Source organism: Protopterus annectens, chromosome 14.part0, assembly GCF_019279795.1.
Source record: "Protopterus annectens isolate FY-2018-M chromosome 14.part0, PAN1.0, whole genome shotgun sequence".
NCBI classification, from domain to species: domain Eukaryota; kingdom Metazoa; phylum Chordata; order Ceratodontiformes; family Protopteridae; genus Protopterus; species Protopterus annectens.
The window spans coordinates 164,467,153-164,491,174 of record NC_056748.1 but is presented as its reverse complement, the minus strand read 5'-3'; positions in this window follow the sequence as shown (position 1 = coordinate 164,491,174).

Sequence of the window (24,022 nt, the reverse complement as noted above, 5' to 3'; positions counted from 1 at the left end):
ATAAATACTCTCTATACCTGCATGATAATTCTTGATGATGCTAATATGGGTAAACACAATCCTAACTGAACTATTTACCTAACACTATAATAAAAGACAGCAAACCAGTGTTCTTAGTTACCTTATACATACTTGTTTTCTTGTGGTGATGGTTTGGTGTCTTTTAATATAGTGTTAGGTAAATAGTTCAGTTATGATTGTGTTTACCCATATTAGCATTATGAGCCAGTGGTGTGCCTTTGTGTTTATGCTCCATAATTCTTCATTTTGTACTACAGAGGCACTTTATCCTGAAGACTAAGTTTTTTGCTGTGAAAAAAAAATTGCAGACAGAATATTTGAGCCTCAGTCTTGGACTCACTAGCAGTCCCTTGTCAGCTATGGATGAAGGAGTGAGCATGCCATATACATCTAACTACATAAGTAATAATAGCTTATACACTGACATTGAGACCATGGTCAGCCAATGCTGCATGCCCTGTGAGCACCTGGGATCTTAGGTATCCATTCTAAGGTAAACGGCATCACTGAGAAGTGACTTTAGTCAAACAGATCATGCAAAAAGGCCATGTGGATGCTCTTTGTGTCTATGACTGCTGCAAAATGCAGCTTTGGTCAGTTTTGTTGATGACCCATTGGTTTATAGCTGAACACCAAGCAAACTTCACTGAATTACCATTTTAAGTCTAGCCAATAGCCTAAGGACAGGATCATACCCTTTACCTTGCATGCATGAGGTGAAGACTCTAGCCAGTATGCAAATTCTTCCTCTCTATGCTCCTGATCAATATATTACATCATTACCACATTAAATTAAAAACAGTACTATCACTGTCATGCCAGAGTTCATCAGGTTAAATAGATTCAAGTCCATAGACCTTGACAGATTCAAATGCTGGGGAGTCTTACAAGTTTCTCTGAAAACATTATACTTGTTATAAGATTTCAGCTGCACTATGCACCCAGCACAAGCTATCCCAGACTTATATAAAGCATTAGACCGACACTCTGCTCTGGTATGAGCGTCTACATCTGGACCAACACCTCCCACTTGTGTATTTACAACAACGCCAAATCTCAGGTCATCGCTGCTTGACACCACTGTCTATCCATGCCTTCATCTTTAAAAGATACTCAACCAGTTTTCTCTTACCAGCTATGGAGATGCAGAAAATAAGAGTTAGATCTTAAAGCACAAACAAACTTTATTAAAATCACTTAGTTTTTCTGAAAAATCCTTTACAGAGTTACAAAAGAAGTGTTATCTATAGAACCACGCTTAAACAGCATTCTGGCATTTAACTCATGTACTATTAATTAAATTAATTAAAGTAAAAACCTGCAGTTAATTTCCCAATTACACATATATGTAGGGTTTTTAGAGTACCACATTTAAAAATGCATATGATTTCTTTATATAGTAATATATTTTTAACATCATTATCATTTCAGTCATCAAAATGTACTTGTGCTAATACAGTAGTGTCCATCAATCTGTCATCCATATTATGTATCATGTTAAAAAGCACTGAAACAGAACTATTTGTCTAAGTTCCCCTAATGTCTCTCTTGTGTTCATGCACTCTTAACAGGAAACGTCTTCCTGTTTCACCCACAGAGATCATCCCACATGGACATCTCGGGACATAAATAATTTTATAAGTACCGGTGTATCTACCAATACTTCTAAATAGGATGTCATTCATTTTTTAAAGCACATCTAGCTTTGCTAAGTATAGAACATACTTTACAGGGCTATGTACTCCTAAGTTCAAACTAAAACAGTTTGAATATATATTTTTATCTAATAAACTATATATTAATACATCTATTTCTACCTCTTTTATACGAAAAATATATTTGTTTCTGTATTCATTTGATAACTTCTTCTTCTGGCTTTCCCCAGTTAGGGGTTGCCACAGCAGATCACCTGTCTGCTCATGATTGGCAGTGGAGTTTTACAGTGTCAAGTTGCCAGCCGGGCACTCAACCTTCCACGGAAGGTACACACACACACACACACACACACACACACACACACACACACACACACACACACACACACACTCACGCCTAGGGCCGATTTGGAGTATCCAACACACCTACAGTCACTTGATAATTTGTTAATTATTAAATAAGGAGCCACATTTTTTAACCACACTAATATAGTACTCATAACATTATACTGTGTAACAAAAAAATCTGCTTATATATTTATTTAGATGAGCTTGACCAAACAATGTAGAGTAAACAAGCAGCTTCGGGTAATCCACAAAACACAGCGAGTGTTATAAAAACACTTGTGTAATGTATTAAACGAACCTCAGACACACTATAAACTTTAAACGCACTTCCAACACATTGTTAGCTTTACAACATTTTTCGTTTGAGTAAAATACCAAACTTCTTCAGAAACAAGTTGTGACAACCGTGCCCTGGCCCAGCAATCAAGGAGCCTCAATCCTCAAGACTAACACTAGGGAGGTCATCTCCTGGAAGAGGAAAGGATAACTAATACACACAGTAAAGTACAATTTCCCTTAAATGCACACAGAGATCACAGTCAGTCTGGGGCTGGCTGCTCCCTTGCTCACCAGATCCCCAATAAGACTCCCCACTGGCACAGCTATAGGGTCCAGGTCTCAGCCTAACTGGGCAAGCTAGAACCTCCAGTACCCTCTCTGTCCAACCAGTGCTTCATGTCCCTGCCAAGTAGCTGACACAACACAGACACTGTGGGATAAGTATTTATACAACTTCACAGAAACTCCTGGGAAAGGCTGACACAGATTCTCCAGCTGTGCCCCTTTACCCAGACTATATGGTAGTAATTACTGCCACCACCCAGTTAATAATATCAGCTACTAAAAGGCCCTTAAAAGGATATCCAGTTATTACTGTGCAATATTGTAATCCAATAGTAGTATGACTAACAGTCAAGGATTACTTTAGAGTGGCCTATTACAATAACCTCTATAAATATGCAATGTACTCTGGAGCTTATCTCTACACAAAGCAGACACAGGTAGAAAGTTTTAAAAATATTTAATAATAAATAATTAAAACACAAGACAAAACTACTACACCACAGAGATATCTAAGAGTTCAGAGATCGCACAGAAACTAAAAATAATATTGTAGGAAAGATCTGATTACGCAGAAAAATACTTAATCTAACTTTCTAATCTTTAGCTAATCTTAAGAGAAAACACAGTGCTACAATCCTACTTGCATACATAAAGAGTATAAGCAATGCTGGGTTAGATGTCCAAAGTCAAAATGCTTTTTCAGACTCTCTCTGAGACGCAGTTTATAAAACATCATTAACAAACATGTCTCTGGGTCCTTCCCAGATTACATAATTCTGAGTTAGTTTCCATTACACCATTTCTTTGACACTTAACCTGGAGTTCCCAGGTTAATAGAAACTGCATTATTTAGCAAGCTAACACCTGCACAAGAGAATACAACACTAAAAGGCATTTCACATATACACTCTAGCAATTAGTTCTTAGTTAACACAACAGACAGAATGTCTGTCTATTGTGTTAACAGAATGTCTTCAGCCAGCCTGACCAGAACCAACTTTAACGATCAAAGAATGTCATAAAATCATTTCAATTTCAAAAGGCAAATTTGAAAGGCTTGACTTAGTTTTTCTTTACAACAAGGAGGCAATTTTGTAACAATCTTGAAGTTCACATTTTACAGTGTTTTTCTTTCATTTAAAAACACAAGCCTGTATTTTACATTTATTTACAAATGCCAGAATTATATATCAAATTCTATTTGACTAGGCTGGCACCCTTCACCCATCTCTCCCCAATCGTCACACAAGACCTAGCTGCTCCTTGCTTATTTAATTGTTACATCACATGACAACTTCAAATTAATTCATTCCTTCTTAAAGGGTCTTTCCTATTATAAAAACTCTTTACAGTTTATACCATTCAAGTTGTATAAGATCAAATTAATCTTGTGAAATATATGAACATATAAAGTACATAAAGTGCATAAAGTAAATACAATTAATAAAAATTTTAAATACAAATAGTTCAACTAATAACTGTATAATAACAAATGGAAAAATTTGTAATTTGTATAGTTAAAAATCCTTTAATAACTGTGTAAAAATGTTAAAATAGTAGCTATGACTGTAGGGATGGAAATCTCTTTAATGCTAAATATATTCAAGGGGTATGTGACTATACATATTACAGAATGATAACTATACTCTTTATGTTTCGTTCATCTAAAGCACCTTATAAGGCTTCTAAGCTATAAGATACATGCTATAGAGTGTATTTCTTTTAAACCTGGTGGACTACATGAGTCTAATCTCAGCTGCCAGATTAACTCTTGTTTTTCTAATAGTAGCTTAGTACAGCCACCCCTGGGGATGTTATTACTTACTTGTGGTGTTACTTGTGCTATAACCTTGAACTTAAAATTGTGGTAGGGGTGTTCCTCACAATGCCTTGCTAGTGCATTTTCCAGTCTCTTTGTATTGATTGCGTAGGTGTGTTTGTAAATTCTGTCTCGTAATCTACAGTCAGTTTTACCCACGTAAAACACGGGCCAGTAGTAGCACTGAACCAAGTAGACTATGGACCTAGAATTACAATTAAATTTATCAATAAGACAGTAATTCTTATTTCTTATCATGAATTTTTTACTTATTTGAATGTATTTACAATAGCTACAAGTGTCACACCTATACATGCCTGTGTTACCTTTTATAACTCTCATAGGTGTTTCTATAATGTTTTTTATACTGGTTGTACCCGCGGTAGTGGTGCTGCGGTAGCGTTGTCACCTCACAGCAAGACACTGTCGCGTTTGATTCTCAGTTAGAGCATCTTCTGTGTGGAGGCATGCGTGAATGGGCGTGCCTTCATTGAAGGTTGTGCGTCAGGGCTGGTAACTCGGCATGTAAAAATCCACTACCAAACGTTAGCGGACTGGAGTTCTGCTGTGGCGACCCCTAACTGGGATAAGCCGAAAGACACAACCAACAACCAACCCTTTCTAAAGGTTGTGACTGGTCTATCCCCTACTCTTTGTAATATGTCTTTGTCCGTGGTAAATAGGTGCCAATATTTTCTTATGTTTTTAATATTTCATTTGCTTCGAGATTAAATGTTAACACAAAGGTACAAGCAAAAGGACTATTATCACCCCCATGGTCTAGGTGAATCTCTCCCTCATTAATCAATGACTGTTGTGTACTATTTGTTCTCTCGTCTACGTCCACGGTCCTGGTCTCCTTATTCAAACTTGGCTTATACATTCCATTTTTCTTTTTCAGTTGGACCTCTGAAATAATATTAGCCAGTAGATTAAAGGGATACCCCCTGTGGAGGAATATTCTTTTAAGATTTTCATATTCTACTCTAAAGTCTGTGTCCCTAGTAATCATCTGTGCTGCTCGCACCACCTTCCTTTTACTACTGACTTGTTTTGATGGCAGGGGTGCGTGCTAGTAAAATGCAGGAATGAATTTGAGTAGGTATTTTGTCTATATCTTGGCTGTATATCTATTTTCTTTAAGGTCTTTGGATAATTCAGTATCAAAGTGCGTTATTGTTTCTTCCTGGTAGTCGCTAGTGAATTTTAGAAAGCTAGTGATATGGTTAAAATATTTAACAATATTACTTGCCTCTGCCCTATCTCCCTTAATAATCAGGAAAATATCGTCCAAGAATCTAGTGTAAAATGTGATTTTTTTTTTCTTTGTGTGCACTATTCAACACAAAGTTATGTTCCCAAAATATCATCACCAGATTCGAAAAACATGCCCCACATGGGGACTCCATGGCTACCCTGATTTTTTGTAAATACAAATTATCGTCAAAACTGGCAAAGTTGTTTTGCAGGACTATTCCCAATAGTCCTTCTATTAGCCTTTGCTCAATCTCTGGGGCACCTGTTAACCTTAACAGGTCCTGTGGGATAGATGAATATAGATCGCAAACATTCACTGTTAAAAAATTACATTCCTTATCAAACCCTAGTAGGTTTATCTGTTCAAGGAATGTCCGCGAATCTTTACAAATTTGTTCTTCTTTACTCACATATTTTTTGAGTACTGAATCTATGACCTTGGCACATGGGTATGTAATCGACTGTCTGGCATCCACCAGAGCTCTCATTGGTAGGTCTATCGTGCCCTTGTGGATTTTTGGGACTCCAAATAAGATGGGCAACTTAGGTGATGGCATTGACAGGAAATTATTTATTTGGACGTCTATTAAGCCATCAACAAATAAGTCACATATATATTCTTATGCTATTGTAGGCTATGTTCAACTCATTTAAACTCACCTCCATGTATGTTTCTGTTTCTAATAAGCCCCTCATTTTCTCCAAGTAGTATCTTTTAGTCATTACTACCAGGCCTCCCCCCTTATCAGGTTTCATAATACGTATTGGGAGGCTCCTAAACTCTGATAATAGTGTTCCTTCATTGAGGGACATATTGCTATTGTTGGTCTTCTTAGGTCTACTATTGAATAAGTTTTTAAACTCTAGTTCACACATATAATCAAAAACATTTATCAGTGGGTGAACTGGTGGATTAAAGGTAGTTGCAATCCTAACTTCACAATTGCGGTGCCCCATGTTCCCTAGTAGTACAGCCAAGTTCAACTTTCTAACAAATAGTTTAAAGTCAATCAATAATTCAGGTAGGTCACCCTTGTCCGAGGATATAAAGGTCAGGCCTTTTGCAAACAATTCAATAAGTTTTTCGTCAATGTCATATTCCATGTAGTTATAAATTGTAAAGACACCTTTTGTGATTGTAAATACCCTGCAAGGTGGTGGTTTGTAGTGGAAATCCATTCCATAGTCTAAAATTACTTCTCGTTGCTCCGTGTATTGTAGTTCCTCTTGGTTTTCACTGTGTTTATACTCCACCTCCTCCCCTTTCTGCCCTGGTAGTTTTTTTGCTGCTGTTGGTACTGGTCGTTAGGTTGATTTTGTTGTTCGAGAAGGTAATCCCCCTCATAGGTTACATTCCTCTCAGTGTTGTCATCTGTAAAGATTTCATATCTATTATGGAGTTGACCTGACGTGGGTGCCCTCTCATCACCTTGTCTGTCCTCCACTTGACTACTCATCACCGCTGTTAGTTGCCAGTTACCCCCAGTAGTGTTTCTGGACTGCGAGGAAGGTGGTGTGGGATAAGCATTACCTTCCGCATAAGCCTTAACGTCCCTCTGCAGTTTTTTAGTTTTAACTTCCTTTGATTTCTCTAGTTGTTGTGAAATACTAGTAAAAATTCTATTATACACAAACTGGTATCTATCAAATGCTACATCCGTCTTGATAGTTCTATCAAGATCTGTCGCTTCATTAATTAGCTTGTCTATCTGGATCTGATAATGTTTTGACATAAGTTTGAGCAGATCCAGCCCTTGATTGTTAAAAAGCTCAATTAACTCATTATAGAAATCTGAACCCGCTTCCAGGCCAGTAGGGTATTGCCAAAATCTAAGCCCTTTTGGCACTATTTTGTCTTTAATACATGCTTCAAAGTAATTAATTTCCAATTGCAGTTTTTTAACCTTAAATAGCTTAGTGTCAAATATTTTTAAATTTGAACTGATGTTATTAACATTACCTCCAGCCGAACCCCCAGGAATGTCATTCCCGTGTTGGCCGCCAATAATTGGTTGTTCATTTAGCCAACTAAGAATATCCTGTGGTTCAATAAGCGCAGAGGTAGTTTGTCTCCATGGTAAAGAATCCATTGATCTATTATTAGTCATAGGGTTCTTTGTAGTATTTGTTTCCACAGCCATAACTTGTTGCTCACTCTCTATAAATTGATTAAGTACCGTATTCTCAGAGTTGTTTTTATTCTTGCTTTTGTTATTCTTATTGTTGTCCATACCCCTCGTTTCAGCAGTTGGACAGTTGATATCCTGTCTCGGGGATTGAGAAAGTTGTTCAACCCTCACAGTTAGGCTCTTCAAGTGGTCGTTCATAACTTCTAGTAGTTGAGTTAAATTTCCCATTTCTGTGTAGTCTCGTACGGGAGATGTGGCTGTGCTACTGGAATTTCCCGTTGCCATTAGACCAAGTAAAAAAAAAAGACGAGCTTGACCAAACAATGTAGAGTAAACAAGCAGCTTTAGGTAATCCACAAAACACAGCGAGTGTTATAGAAACACTTGTTTAATGTATTAAATGAATCTCAGACACACTATAAACTTTAAATGCACTTCCAACACACCGTTAGCTTTACAACGTTTTTCGTTCAAGTAAAATACCAAACTTCTTCAGAAACAAGTCCTAGCTGTTCCTTGCTAATTTAAAACTTTACCTGTTACATCACATGACCACTTAAAATTAATTAATTCCTTCTTAAAGGGTCTTTCCTATTATAAAAACTCTTTACAGTTTATGCCATTCAAGTTGTATACAATCAAATTAATCTTGTGAAATATATGAATATATAAAGTACATGAAGTGCATAAAGTAAATACAATTAATAAAAATTTTAAATACAAATAGTATAAATGTGTATAAAAACAAAAGGAAATATTTGTAACTTGTATAGTTTAAAATCCTTTAACTGTGTAAAAATGTTTAAAATATTAGCTATGACTGTAGGGATGGAAATCTCTTTAATGCTAACTATATTCAAGGGGTATGTGACTATACATATTACAGAATGGTAGCTTTATGAGTTCCTCATGTTTAGTTCATTTAAATCACCTTAAAAGGTTTCTAAGCTTTAAGATACATGTTAAAGAGTGTATTTCATTTAAACATGGTAGACTACACAAGTCTAATCTCAGCTGACAGATTAACTCTTGTTTTTCTAATAGTAACTTAGCACAGCCACCCCTGGGGATGTTACTACTTACTTGTGGTGTTACTTGTGCTATCACCTTGAACTTAAAATTGTGGTAGGGGTGTTCCTCACAATGCCTTGCTAACACATTTTCCAGTCTCTTTTTATTGATTGCATAGGTGTGTTCGTGAATTCTGTCTCGTAGTCTACGATCAGTTTTACCCACGTAAAACGTCGGGCAGTACTAGCACTGAGCCAAGTAGACTAAGGACCTAGAATTACAATAAAATTTATCAGTAAGACAGTAATACTTTTTTCTTATCATGAATTTTTTACTTATTTGAATGTATTTACAATATCTACAAGTGTCACACCTATACATGCCTGTGTTTCCTTTTATAACTCTCATAGGTGTTTCTATAATGGTTTTCATACTCTTACCCTTTCTAAAGGTTGTGACTGGTCTATCCCCTACTCTTTGTAATATGTCTTTGTCCGTGGTAAATAGGTGCCAATATTTTCTTATGATTTTTAATATTTCATTCACTTCGAGGTCAAATGTTAACACAAAGGTACAAGCAAAAGGACTATTATCACCCCCATCATCTAGGTGAATCTCTCCCTCATTAATCAATGACTGTTGTGTACTATTTGTTCTCTCGTCCACGTCCACGGTCCTGGTCTCCTTATTCAAACTTGGCTTATACATTCCATTTTTCTTTTTCAGTTGGACCTCTGAAATAATATTAGCCAGTAGATTTAAGGGATACCCCCTGTGGAGGAACACTCTTTTAAGATTTTCACATTCTACTCTAAAGTCTGTGTCCCTAGTAATCATCCATGCTGCTCGCACCACCTGTCCTTTTACTACTGACTTGTTTTGATGGGAGGGGTGCGTGCTAGTAAAATGCAGGAATGAATTTGAGTAGGTATTTTGTCTGTATCTTGGCTGTATATCTATTTTCTTTAAGGTCTTTGGATAATTCAGTATCAAAGTGCGTTATTGTTTCTTCCTGGTAGTCGCTAGTGAATTTTAGAAAGCTAGTGATATGGTTAAAATATTTAACAATATTACTTGCCTCTGCCCTATCTCCCTTAATAATCAGGAAAATATCATCCAAGAATCTAGTGTAAAATTAGATTTTTTTCTTTGAGTGCACTATTCAACACAAAGCAAGGAACAGCTAGGACTTGTTTCTGAAGAAGTTGGTATTTTACTCAAACAAAAAATGTTGTAAAGCTAACAGTGTGTTGGAAGTGCGTTTAAAGTTTACAGTGTGTCCGAGGTTCAATTAATACATTAAACAAGTGTTTTTATAACACTCGCTGTGTTTTGTGGATTACCCGAAGCTGCTTGCATATATTTATTTAGTTATTTATCTGTTTGTGTGTTTATTGCATTCATCTACTGGGATTGTTGAATTGTTCCATGCATAATCCCTTTTCAGCTAGAGGCCTAGGGACGTCCAGGGGAAAAAACTCCATAATAAACATAAAACATTTATAAGTACATCACAGTTGAACAAGCATGATAATTAGGCAAAATAAGTCTCAGGATAAATATTTCATAGTTGCATACATAGAGGCATACACACAAACATGAACACATCTTACATATTAAACACATCTTACAGTGAATAAAAATATTGCAATACAAATCAGTCAGCAAATGTCAATAGCAGTTTTCCGTATTAAAGGTTCAAAAAGTAGTAGCAATGTCATATAAGTTCCAAAATAGAAGCAAAGTTATAGGTTCCAAAGTAGTAGCAATGTTATAGGTTCCAAAGTAGTAACAATGCAACAGATTCCAAAGTACTAGCAATGTTATAGGTTCCAAAGTAGTAGCAATGTTATAGGTTCCAAAGTAGTAACAATGTAATAGGTTCCAAAGTAGTAGCAATGTTATAAGTTCCAAAGTAGTAACAATGTTGTAAGTTCCAAAGTAGTAACAATGTAATAGGTTCCAAAGTAGTAGCAATGTTATAGGTTCCAAAGTAGTAGCAATGTCATAAGTTCCAAAGTAGTAACATTGTAATAGGTTCCAAAGTAGTAGCAATGTCATAAGTTCCAAAGTAGTAGCAATGTTATAGGTTCCAAAGTAGTAGCAACGTTATAGGCTCCAAAGTAGTAACAATGTCATAAGTTCCAAAGTAGTAACAATGGTATAGGTTCCAAAGTAGTAACAATATAATAGGTTCCAAAGTAGTAGCAATGTTATAGGTTCCAAAGTAGTAGCAACGTTGTAGGTACCAAAGTAGTAACAATGTAATAGGTTCCAAAGTAGTAACAATGTAATAGGTTCCAAAGTAGTAGCAATGTTATAGGTTCCAAAGTAGTAGCAACGTCATAAGTTCCAAAGTAGTAACAATGTAATAGGTTCCAAAGTAGTGGCAATGTTATAGGTTCCAAAGTAGTAGCAATGCCATAAGTTCCAAAGTAGTAACAATGTTATAGGTTCCAAAGTAGTAACAATGGCATAGGTTCCAAAGTAATAACAATGCAATAGGTTAAAAAGTAGTAACAATGTAATAGGTTCCAAAGTAGTAACAATGTAATAGGTTCCAAAGTAGTAGCAATGTTATAGGTTTCAAAGTAGTAGCAATGTTATAGGTTCCAAAGTAATAACAATGCAACAGATTCCAAAGTAGTAGCAATGTTATAGGTTCCAAAGTAGTAGCAATGTTGTAGGTTCCAAAGTAGTAACAATGTAATAGGTTCCAAAGTAGTAGCAATGCTATAGGTTCCAAAGTAGTAACAACGTAATAGGTTCCAAAGTAGTAGCAATGTTATAGGTTCCAAAGTAGTAGTAGTAGCAATGTTATAGGTTCCAAAGTAGTAACAATGGTATAGGTTCCAAAGTAGTAGCAATGTAATAGGTTCCAAAGTATTAACAATGTAATAGGTTCCAAAGTAGTAACAATTTAATAGGTTCCAAAGTAGTAGCAGTGTTATAGGTTCCAAAGTAGTAGCAATGTAATAGGTTCCAAAGTAGTAACAATGTAATAGGTTCCAAAGTAGTAAAAATGTAATAGGTTCCAAAGTAGTGGCAGTGTTATAGGTTCCAAAGTAGTAATGCATTAATCATTAGGAAGGTAGATGGGAGAAGAGGCATTTGTGAAGGAAGTGAACTTGGAAGTTAGATAAAGAATGGAAGATGTAATTAGAGTAGACTGTTCATGAGTGAATGTAAGTAGAGAGGAATATGGAAGAAGAAATTGTAGACAGAATAGTGGTTATTCAGCCAGTCCAGCATTGACATAATCTAGCATTTAGGTGATGGCATGAGCATGGAGGTTTCTCTTAATCCTAAGCTTATTGTCTATTCCCCTAAGTGGTTGGGAATGGTATTCCATATTTTGAGCTTATCATTGCAGTAGAAAGCATCCCCTGATGAGTCCTTGGATTTAGATTATTGAGCCATGAATTTATTTTTAGAGTGAAAAGGTGGGCTAGAGTTATACCATTACAAAAGGATATGCAGGGAAGGACATTCATTTAGGTGGTGAAGTACTGAATGAGCAGTTTTTAGGTGAGGGATTTACAGTAGTTTGAGAATTCTGTCCAGTTTATTTTTGGGAGTGCAAGGCAGTGGTGGGATCTGCTGGCCAACTACCAGTGAATTTGGCAAGATTCTTGCAGCATTGTGCAAGCTTTCCTAGGATGTTGCTGTATACGTTAGTGAGGATCGGGACAGTGAATATCAGTGGTGGTAGGAGATAAGCATGTATAATAGATTTATGCCCCAGTACATAGCGCTCCAAGCCTTTGGTGAGTTTTCTTTGTAACATTATGTAAATGAATACAATACTTGAACTAATCATAAATTGTTGCACCAAGTAACTTGTTGTTGGAAAACTGCTTACGTTTAATGTTTTGATCATAAGAAATATTAAAGCTATTTGAATATTGGGAAATGGTTTCAAAGAAGATATGCATTAATTTATTATTTTTTTAGTATTACGTGTAATGTGATCATTATCTATACTCTATTCTACTGCTAAGGATTCTTGAGTAAGGGTTTGTAGCTGTCCCAAGGGGGGGGGGGGGGGCAGATCAAATGATTGCAGCATCATCTGCATATTGAATCAAGCGGATGACAGTGTGACCATGTAAAGCTTATTTATGTATTTGCTGAATAGTAATGACTGTGAGGAGGGAAGAACATGTCCCACCTTACCTGTAGGGTCTGATTACTTAGGTAGCTCGTGAACCATGACAATGTTGCATGAGGTAAGTTATGTTCTGTTAGGGTTTGAATCACTTTTGAGTGTGGAACAGTACTGAATGCATTGGAGAGGTCCAAAAATGTCTGAGACTGGTGTGCCAACTTTATGATGTTGGTTGATATTGGCTATAAATGATAGCAGAGTGGTAGTGGTGCTTGGATGGGGTGTAGAAACCATGCTGAGTAGGTGAGAAGAAGATTATTGTTGAGTAGATACTGGAGGATGTAAGTATACATACAACACTCCAGGGTGTTTGCAAGAGGAGGAGGTATAGTTGTGGGTCATTAGTTAGTTTGGTAGAGTTTCCTTTCTCATGTAGTGCTATATATGATTGTTTACATATTTCAGGAACATACAAGTCAGTAACAGATCTGTTTATGAGGATGGAAATTGGAAATTCTAACACAGTCCTTCATCTGCTCAGAGGTGACCTATGCCTGACCAACATGTCAAATCCTGAACTAATGGACATGTCACCTCAAAAACGAGATCCTCAGAACCACTCGACAACCTATATACACAATAAAATGCTGGAGGGATAGATTCCTGTCCCAGTGACTCACTCTGGAATAGAATCCCAATCCATATTCGACAGAGATGTCCCTCTCACCAGGTTGAATAAGGAGAAAATTACAGTCAGCTGCCTGTGGGATCCACATAGCATGCACTCAAGTCACTCCACAACAAGTGACTCTGTCATTGTCCATGTTGGAGTGAATGACTTGAGATGTACCACCTGGACTACATGAAGAGACATGGAAGAGCTCTGGATCATGTGGCCCAGGCTATGACCCTAGCCTGAGTAGCATCCTGCCTTCCAGAATGATACCACAATATAAGATAAAATGATTGACTTCAACAATTGGCTTATGGTGTCATTCAAAGGGATCCAGTATCTGTCTGCCTGGGATGACATGATTGACAGACGCTTTGCCAGAGATGGTCTGCACCTGTCGCCTGGGATTCAGGTTACCCTATAGTGCCTTTTTAGGCAAACTTCAAAGGACAAAACCACCAACAACAAGCATGAAAGGCATGCTAGAAGTCTAAACCTCAAAATGCACTCTCTCAGGCAAAATGGAGAAATTCGATATCTGTGCAGTAACTGAGACCTGGTTCAAGGCGCCAGAGAGCACCCCTGCAATATCAGGCTACAACTCTTACCACACCAAACCAGGACCGAAACACTAAAGATGGAGGAGTGACCATATTCACCAAGGATATTCACACCACCAGGCTAGTTGGCCAACACAATGTGTCTGAAATTCTCCAGGTGCAACTAACACTAGGTAAAACTGCAATCCAAATTGTAGCTTGCTACAGATCCCTCACCATGCCCCAAGATTCTCACTACACCTTTCTAAACATACTGGAAAATATTAAGATACAACCAAACACCCTAATACTGGGTGATTTTAACTACCCTGCCATTAACTGGGAAAACTACTCATGTCCCAACACCTTTGGTTCTTGGAATTCATAAATTCCAATGCCCTGGATCAACTAATCCATAGTCCCACCAGGCTCCAATATCCTAGACCTGGTCATTACCAACATGGGAAATCAATGCTCCATACCTATGGTCACCCCTCGTTAGTCAGGTCTGACCATAAGCTAATCACCCTTAACATCCACATCCCACCCACCCCCAGTAAAGAAACCACCATAAAAACTTCTCCAAAGCCAACTTCATGCTACTCAAGTCAGAAGTGACAAACTTCATACACCATGCAGATGGGAACTGAAAGTTCAACTGCTGAATCCTACACTAAGGCACTGAGCACATCCACTCATGCATGAATCATCCCAAATAGAACCAAAATGCTCTCATCCAAAGGAAGCCAATCTGGTGGTCCCTGCCATAAACAAACTTTACCATTACAAAAGGATATGCAGGAAGGACATTCATTTAGGTGGTGAAGTACTGAATGAGCAGTTTTAGGTGAGGGATTTACAGTAGTTTGAGAATTCTGTCAGTTTATTTTTGGGAGTGCAAGGCAATGGTGGGATCTGCTGGCCAACTACCAGTGAATTTGGCAAGATTCTTGCAGCATTGTGCAAGCTTTCCTAGGATGTTGCTGTATACGTTAGTGAGGATCGGGACAGTGAATATCAGTGGTGGTAGGAGATAAGCATGTATAATAGATTTATGCCCCAGGCCAGTGAGAAATGACTTGGCTGTACATAGCGCTCCAAGCCTTTGGTGAGTTTTCTTTGTAACATTATGTACATGAATACAATACTTGAACTAATCATAAATTGTTGCACCAAGTAACTTGTTGTTGGAAAACTGCTTACGTTTAATGTTTTGATCATAAGAAATATTAAAGCTATTTGAATATTGGGAAATGGTTTTAAAGAAGATATGCATTAATTTATTATTTTTTTAGTATTAAGTGGAATGTGATCATTATCTATACTCTATTCTACTGCTAAGGATGCTTGAGTAAGGGTTTGTAGCTGTCCCGGGGGCAGATCAAATGATTGCAGCATCATCTGCATATTGAATCAAGCGGATGACAGTGTGACCATGTAAAGCTTATTTATGTATTTGCTGAATAGTAATGACTGTGAGGAGGGAAGAACATGTCCCACCTTACCTGTAGGGTCTGATTACTTAGGTAGCTCGTGAACCATGATAATGTTGCATGAGGTAAGTTATGTTCTGTTAGGGTTTGAATCACTTTTGAGTGTGGAATAGTACTGAATGCATTGGAGAGGTCCAAAAATGTCTGAGACTGGTGTGCCAACTTTATGATGTTGGTTGATATTGGCTATAAATGATAGCAGAGCGGTAGTGGTGCTTGGATGGGGTGTAGAAACCATGCTGAGTAGGTGAGAAGAAGATTATTGTTGAGTAGATACTGAAGGATGTAAGTATGCACACAACACTCCATGGTGTTTGCAAGAGGAGGAGGTATAGTTGGGGGTCAATAGTTAGTTTGGTAGAGTTTCCTTCCTCATGTAGTGATATGATATATGATTGTTTACATATTTCAGGAACATACAAGTCAGTAACAGATCTGTTTATGAGGATGGAAATTGGAAATTCTAAGGCCTTATCATCTACATTGATGCATTCTGCTGATAAGTTTAAATTATATTTATTTCATGCCCATGTTTGTTTATACCCTCCTTACCACTCTGTCTCTCTCTTATAGTAAAGACTTTCTTACAGTCCATTCCAAATTACCTTATTATACACATCCTAATCCTCTGTTCGTTTGTATCCTCTTGCCATAAGCATATGCCTAATATTTTTGTCTTCTTAAATAAATCAGTCCTTTCACTGTAAAACTTTTTAGTTCTTAATAATTTCCAGCAGATAAAGCAGTAAGTACATGAGGGGGTGAGAGCTCTTACCAAATACAAAACTTAACACTGTGAATCTGTTATACCTCATGAATTTATACTCAATAAATGTTCTGCAAAACTGTGTACTTTATACGTAATCTTAATACAAAACTTACTGTTGTCATGTTCTATCATGAAGGGGGCACTGCTTTACAAGGAGGAAACAGCTTGTCCGGAATATATGTATCATGATGAAACCTCACTAACTATTGTTTTCTCCAAACTGCAGCATTCATGTTAGCATTAAATCAAGACTAATGTGTATGTGTCCATTCAGAAACAGTTATGAATATGCATTTTGCTGTGATCAAATATTGTAGTAAAAATAATGAAATCTTGTCTTCCACACCTAATATAATATTTGAAAACATTTTTCTTAATAGCTTTAAATGTTTGAACATTTGTCTATGGCACAGACCTTAAGCTAGGTCATCTGGATCACTGTTCTGTTCTTTGACACTCACTCACAACTCAAAGTTGAGGAATAAAAAAAAAGGAGAGAACTTCTTAAAGATGAAAATGAAAAGCTCTTAGCAGCTAACAACAGTTAAATCACCACACACTGAGTGCCTCAGTGTTTCAGCCTGACAACAAATACAGTATCAGTACTCAGTTATGGAGACTCACTGTCTTTGCTGATTCATAAAGACATCATACACAAACTCACCAGCTTAAATATCAACCCCCATGTCAAGAGATGGGTTGCCAATTGGCTCTCAGACAGAATCCACACGGTAAGAGTGGCAGGTGCCATGTCTGACTCTAAACTAGTCACAAGCGGAGTCCCACAGGGCTCAGTCCTGGGACCCCTCCTGTTCGGTATATATTTCTCCGAAGTACAGGCAAAGGTGGAGGGACTGTGACTAACCAAGTTCGCAGATGACTGTAAATTGGGTGCAATAATTGACTCTCCAGCTGACACAGACATCCTGCAAAGGGTCTCACAGAGACAAACACCTGGAGTCAAAGTCACAGCCTCAAGCTAAATGCCAAAAGATGCATAGTAATCCCATTTGGGAAAAACAAAGTACCTACAAACTACCACATAGATGGGATTCCACTAAGTACAGAAGAAGTAATTAGGGACCTGGGTACCCAAGTAGATAGCATGCTCTCTTTTGATAACCACATAGCCAAAACAGTCAGGAAATCCTTCTATGTGGCACACCTGATCACAAAGGGTTTTTCATCCAGATCCAAGGAGGTGATTGTGCCCCTTTACTCCTCACTCATTAGGCCCATAATAGAGTACAATGCCCCATTTGGGATGTACCTCACTAGACACCTGCAACAACTAGAAAGAGCACAGAAGTACCTCACTAAGAGGATTAAGGGCCTTAAGCAATTACCCTATGAAGCACGACTAAAAAAGCTCCAGCTTTCAGTCACTTACCATCTGCTCAGAGGTGACCTATGCCTGACCTATAGGGCCATGTCAAATCCTGAACTAATGGACATGCTTCACCTCAAAAAAACGAGATCCCTCAGAACCACTCGTTCTAGTGACTTGAACCTATATACAACAATAAACAGGACATGCTGGAGGGATAGATTCCTGTCCCAGTGACTCCCCTCACTCTGGAATAGAATCCCAATCCATATTCGACAGAGATGTCCCTCTCACCAGGTTGAATAAGGAGAAAATTACAGTCAGCTGCCTGTCGGGTGCCAGGATCCGCCACATAACGCATGCACTCAAGTCACTCCACAACAAGTACAAATATGACTCTGTCATTGTCCATGTTGGAGTGAATGACTTGAGATGTACCACCCTGGACTACATGAAAAGAGACATGGAAGAGCTCTCGGATCATGTGGCCCAGGCAGGTATGACCCTAGCACTGAGTAGCATCCTGCCTTCGCCCAGAATGATACCACAATATAAGGATAAAATGATTGACTTCAACAATTGGCTAAGCTTATGGTGTCATTCAAAGGGATCCAGTATCTGTCTGCCTGGGATGACATGATTGGCAGACCACGTTGCTTTGCCAGAGATGGTCTGCACCTGTCGCCTGGGATTCAGGTTACTGGCTAAGGCTCTTGCCACCCCTATAGTGCCTTTTAGGCAAACTTCAAAGGACAAAACCACCACCGTAACAGGTACAAGCATGCAAAATCTGAAGGTAATGCTACTCAATGCTAGAAGTCTAAACCTCAAAATGCACTCTCTCAAGGCACTCCTAAAAATGGAGAACATCGATATCTGTGCAGTAACTGAGACCTGGTTCAAGGCTCCAGAGAGCACCCCTGCAATACCAGGCTACAACTCTTACCACACTTTTCGCCACCAAACCAGGACGAAACACTAAAGGTGGAGGAGTGTCAATATTCACCAAGGATATTCACACCACCAGGCTAGTTGGCCAACACAATGTGTCTGAAATTCTCCAAGTGCAACTAACACTAGGTAAGACTGCAATCCAAATTGTAGCTTGCTACAGATCCCCACCATACCCCAAGATTCTCACTACACCTTTCTAAACATACTGGAAAATATTAAGATAGAACCAAACACCCTAATACTGGGTGATTTTAACTACCCTGCCATTAACTGGGAAAACTACTCATGTCCCAACACCTTTGCACGGTTCTTGGAATTCATAAATTCCAATGCCCTGGATCAACTAATCCATAGTCCCACCAGGGCTCCAATATCCTAGACCTGGTCATTACCAACATGGGAAATCAATGCTCCATACCTATGATCACCCCTCGTTAGTCAGGTCTGACCATAAGCTAATCACCCTTAACATCCACATCCCACCCCACCCCCAGTAAAAGAAACCACCATAAAAACTTCTCCAAAGCCAACTTCATGCTACTCAAGTCAGAAGTGACAAACTTCATAACACCCATGCAGATGGGAACTGAAAGTTCAACTGCTGAATCCTACACTAAGGCACTGTACAGGCACATCCACTCATGCATGAATTGCCATCCCAAATAGAACCAAAATGCTCTCATCGAAAAGGAAGCCAATCTGGTTGTCCCCTGCCATAAACAAACTTTACAACAAAAGGAAGAAACTTTTGCAGAAAGAGGAAAATCCCAGGATGCAAAAATTCCTTACTAGCCTCAGTAAAAACTGAGATGACTCATAAAATCCTCCAAAGCTAGTTACGAAAATAAAATTGCCAAAGATTCCAAAGACAACCACAAGGCATTCTATAACTATGTCAAGAATCTAAATGGCAATGCTCAGATCTGCTCTGAGCTAAAACAGAATGGCATTAAATATACTGATCCAAGGATATTGCCAATATCCTGGCAGATCGATTCAGTGCCAACTTCACCCCCTCTCACTCCCTAAATGGCCCATCTCAATGCCGGAAGATTGCCAAATTCCAGTAATAACGGCCACAGAGGTACAAAAACTCTCTAAAGCCAAGAATACAGCATCCATGGGACCAGATGACATCCCGGGCTGTGTACTACATGAACTACAATATGAACTGGCACCTCACCTAAGTGTCATGTTTAATCATAGCCTCACCTCAGGTTTTGTGCCCACTAAGTGGCGCAGAGCTACAGTTATCCCAATCCACAAGGGGGTATCCACCTTGGATCCTGGAAACTACCATCCCATCAGTCTGACAAGCCTTATCTGCAAGGCCATGGAAAGTATTATCATGGAACTTATAAACAAAGACATTGGCAACCTTCAAACACTGGACCCCACCCAGTTTGGGATTGTGAAGGGCCGATCTTGTCTCCTGAACCTGATTGACTTCTTTGAATCAGTCTCCAGAGCCATGGACAAGGGTAAGGTGGTCCACACAGCCTATCTAGACCTTGCCAAGGCCTTTGACACCATCCCCCACTCTGGAATCATAGATAAACTTAATAAGTTGGGCATTAATCCCTATGTCACCCAATGGGTTGCTAAATGGCTTACTGATAGAACCCACACTGTAAAAGTAGCGGACTCCAAATCCAGCTCCAGACAAGTGACAAGTGGAGTACCTCAGGGTTCAGTCCTGGGGCGCTCTTGTTTGGCATCTACTTGTGTGAAGTACAGCTCAACACTAAGGGAGTCTGGCTAACAAGGTTTGCAGATGACTGCAAACTGGGAGCCATTATTGAATCCCAAATGATGTGGATACTCTACAAAAGGGCCTTACAGAAACAGATGCTTGGTGCCAGAGCCATGGGCTCAAGCTCAATGCCAAGAAATGTATTGTTATCCCCTTTGGGAAAAACATGTATCCATGAATTACCATATAGGTGGCAGTACACTAAACACAGAAAGTGTGATAAGAGACTTAGGGACACAGGTGGACAGTGGTCTCACCTTCGATAACCACATCATACAACAGTCAGGAAATCCTTCTATGTGGCAGACCTCATCACGAAGGGCTTTTCATCCAGAAACAAGGAGGTCATTGTCCCACTGTACTCATCCCTCATTAGCCCCATTATAGAATACAATGCCCCATTTGGTATGTACCTCTCAAGACATCTGCAACAACTGGAAAGGCCTCCGAAATACCTCACTAAAAGAATCACAGGCCTAAAGCAGATGCCCTCGCTGACCGCCTTAAAAACTCCAGTTATACTCTGTCGCATCGTCTACGCAGAGGCCATATCTGCTTAACATACAAGGCCATGGCAAACCCAGAGCTGTTGGACATGCTACACTTAAAGAAATCCCAATCCCTCAGAGCTATCGCTCCAGGGATCTAAACCTTGTCATCACAATAAACAAAACATGCTGGAGGGATAGGTTCCTGACCCAGAGACTCCCCAGACTCTGGAATAGATTGCCCATACATGTCAAGCAGAGTGCCTCTTTGGACCTCTTCAAGAGGAACCTTGATGATTGGATGGGAGAAAGGAAATTCACCCCAGGGATCACGTCAGTCGCCCTACTAGACAGGGGTCCAGGAAAGTAAATAATGTGGGAAGAAATAGCCAGGGAATTGTTATGGCTAGGCTTGTATAGGCCCTAGGGCTGATAGCCTAGTACCAACCTATGAACCTATGAGATCCTATCTGACCCTCTTCAAGAGAAATCTTGATGAGTGGATGGGTAATCGTAAGTTTTACCCTGGGATCACTTCAGGAGCCCTGTTGACAGAGGCCCAGGTTACTAATCTAATGGGGAGGCGAAAGCCATCACTCTGTGGCTAGGCTAATAAATAGCCTAGTACTTACCTATGAACCTATAAAGCACCATCAGTATTATATCCCACAGCACTGACACCTGCTAAACACACCCTCTAAGACCTTGTGCCCAGGACACCCCTTCACTCCATACTAGTTACGACTCTGTTCTGATAAACTATTTTAGCAGGTTAGCCAAATGTACTAATCAAACAAATTGCAACATTTTAACAAGACAGTAACATTTTTCGTATACAAAGTAAATAGCATTATCAGTTACAGTCTGTTGAGGCAATCCAGATGAACCAATAATTTTGTTAATATGTTGAGACAATAATGTCATTAACAATGACAATAATTTATTCCAAGAACATGCGTCTGGAGCATTTCTCCATGGGCCTCTGCTGAATATGGGCTTTGTCCCAGTCGGACTGTCCTGTTAAACAAATGTCAAATAAATAAATAAATAAAATGTCACTTATTTAAAATATCAATAACCATTTTGTTGCACGTCCACCACTGGTATGAACTTATCAATTATGAAAGAACCTTTAAAATCAGTTTGCAGTCTTTTCCAAAATCCAGCTGTGAATTCCCCATGGATGAAATGATACTTGGCATGACTTTTTTTTGTACCAGCTCACAAGGAATGTATTACTATCACATGTTCAACTTCAAAGTCAAGTTTTGGTCATAAAACAAATTCACAAGCAAAGGTTTTTATTTTCACATTTCGTGAATTCCCACTATAGAGCAAAGTCAGCATTGTTTTTCTCAGTCTCTATTTATTTATCCTTTATTGACCAGGTTAGTCTCAATAGGCTAGTAGTCTCTTTTTAGGGGAGACCAAAAGTGGTATTTATACCTCTAGGGGAAATATGGCCAGGGTATTGGGTAACTTCCCCTGCTGTTTTTGTTGTGACGGGGAGTGTTTTTGCTGCTGCACTTCCTGCTTCTGTTCCTGGTGTGTAGGCAGCTAAGAGAAACTGTGCATTAATGGAGGGGGAAACAGACCTGTTCTGTTGGTGATAGTAGTGTGGTTCTGTCAGTCAGACAGAAAGCTGTTGAAAAGCAAGTGGATAGTATGGATTGTTAGTGCCTAGCTAATTTTAAACCTCAGAATTTTGAATAAGTTGTAACTAAAATTGCTTCTGGAGGTTTGCCTGATGAAAAACTGGCTGGTTTACTGAGCAAAGGTGATACTAGGAAGACTGAGATATTGTGGTCAGAAATGATGATAAAGATTTTCAAGATGTACAGTGAGTTGAGCAGAAAGGAAGTGAGTCTTGAGTTGGATGCATATAAGGTTACGGGGTGCAATGTGGAAAATCATATGCTGGTGCAGCTGAAAGACCAAACAGTACTCTAAACTTTTCAAAAAAAGGTTTGTTCTTCATGTAAGAAAGAAGAAATAATAGACAGATATTTTGCATGGGATAATTTAGTGTACTCTTGGTGTTTGAAGCAAGCAACATTAGATCTTTGATTCATTTGGAGAAGATATATTTTGCGACCTAACATTTCAAACTGAAGACTTAATGGAAACATTTTTGTTTAATTGTGAAAAAAAAAAGAATGATTGTTACCCATGAAATGAATTTATATTTTCCAGGCAAGGGACTTGATTAAAAAAGGGTTCAATTTTGCACTAACATTTAATTAAAAGATGTTAATTTATTTTTAATTTCTGTGTTATTCAGTTTCTGGTATTGTGAAAGTTAAGCATTTACTGAGTGTTATATATGTATATGGTAACAGGGGAACAATTACATATATGGCACAGTCAAAAACTTGATTTTTTTTGTGGGAGTTCAATAATTTGATAAATGAATGTACAAAAAAGATTTAATTGATGCAGAGGAAAAGGTCATAAGATGAATATGTATAAATAGGAATGGAGAATACGTAAAAGTGAAGGACTTTTTTGATTGACAGAATTTATTTATTTATTTATTTTACATTTGTTGACCGGGCTAGTCTAACTGGATATATGTCCATTTTCAGTAGAGGCCCGGGGAGAAAAGCTCCACATAAAAACAAAACAGAATATTGCAACTACAGATGCAGTTCACTTGTCAGACAAAACAGTTGTTTACATGGTAACTTAGTAATCATGATAGATAAACAAAATTAAATTTCTTTTTTTTTTTTGAGGACCGAACAATATTCGAAGAAGAGAGTATTTAGAAGGGTGTGAGACATTCCAAAATCAAAGATGTAAATATGGCACAGAAGAACAGATAATTATTTACAAGGCAGGGAGACATTATTTAAAGGCAGTGACTCATCTATAAGGCAGCGACACATTTATAAAGTCCTTCCTGGGTACAATTATTCTAACCTATAATAGTCTCAGAGTAGAATGGGTTTTGAACAGTCTCAAGTTAGCTATATGATCAGATTAACAGAGGGGTAGAAGGTAATGGTCTTAAAAGTAACTATGAAGTGAATAGTATTTAGTGCTATAACCTAGGATAACAGGAAGAGAAACCTTAGTCTGGGTTAGTACAAGGCATAGCCAGTGGGTTGTATA